We start from the raw sequence: 597 nt of genomic DNA, 5'->3' as shown, positions 1-597 counted from the left end.
CCTAGAACTCCAAGATTCAAACCCACGCAGTCCCCAGAATCCAGGCTTTTTTGCGGGGGGAGGTTAGGGTTAGGGTGAGGGTTGGGGTTAGAGTTCGGAATTCATGATTTTTAATCATTGACATACTTCGTTGGATATCTGCAATTAATTTGTGTGCATGAGGTCAGAGACCAATTTTATTCTTTTTCCATATGGAAAACCATTTTTTCTAGTACCAGATGATTTTTTTTTTTTTTTTTTTTTTTTTTTGAGACAGAGTCTTGCTCTGTTGCCCAGGCTAGAGTGCCATGACGTCAGCCTAGCTCACAGCAACCTCTAACTCCTGGGCTCAAGCAATCCTTCTGCCTCAGCCTCCCAAGTAGTTGGGACTACAGGCATGTGCCACCATGCCCGGCTAATTTTTTCTATGTATTTTTAGTTGTCCAGCTAATTTCTTTCTATTTTTAGTAAAGATGGGGTCTCACTCTTGCTGAGGCTAGTCTTGAACTCCTCACCTTGAGCAATCCTCCCACCTCGGCCTCCCAGAGTGCTAGGATTATAGGCGTGAGCCACCACGCCTGGCCAGAATCAATGTTATCCAGCCTTGAAACAGAGTGA

The sequence above is a fragment of the Propithecus coquereli genome, unplaced genomic scaffold, assembly GCF_000956105.1.
Source record: "Propithecus coquereli isolate 6110/MARCELLA unplaced genomic scaffold, Pcoq_1.0 Scaffold302, whole genome shotgun sequence".
NCBI classification, from domain to species: Eukaryota; Metazoa; Chordata; class Mammalia; order Primates; family Indriidae; genus Propithecus; species Propithecus coquereli.
This window is presented reverse-complemented; position numbering follows the sequence as displayed.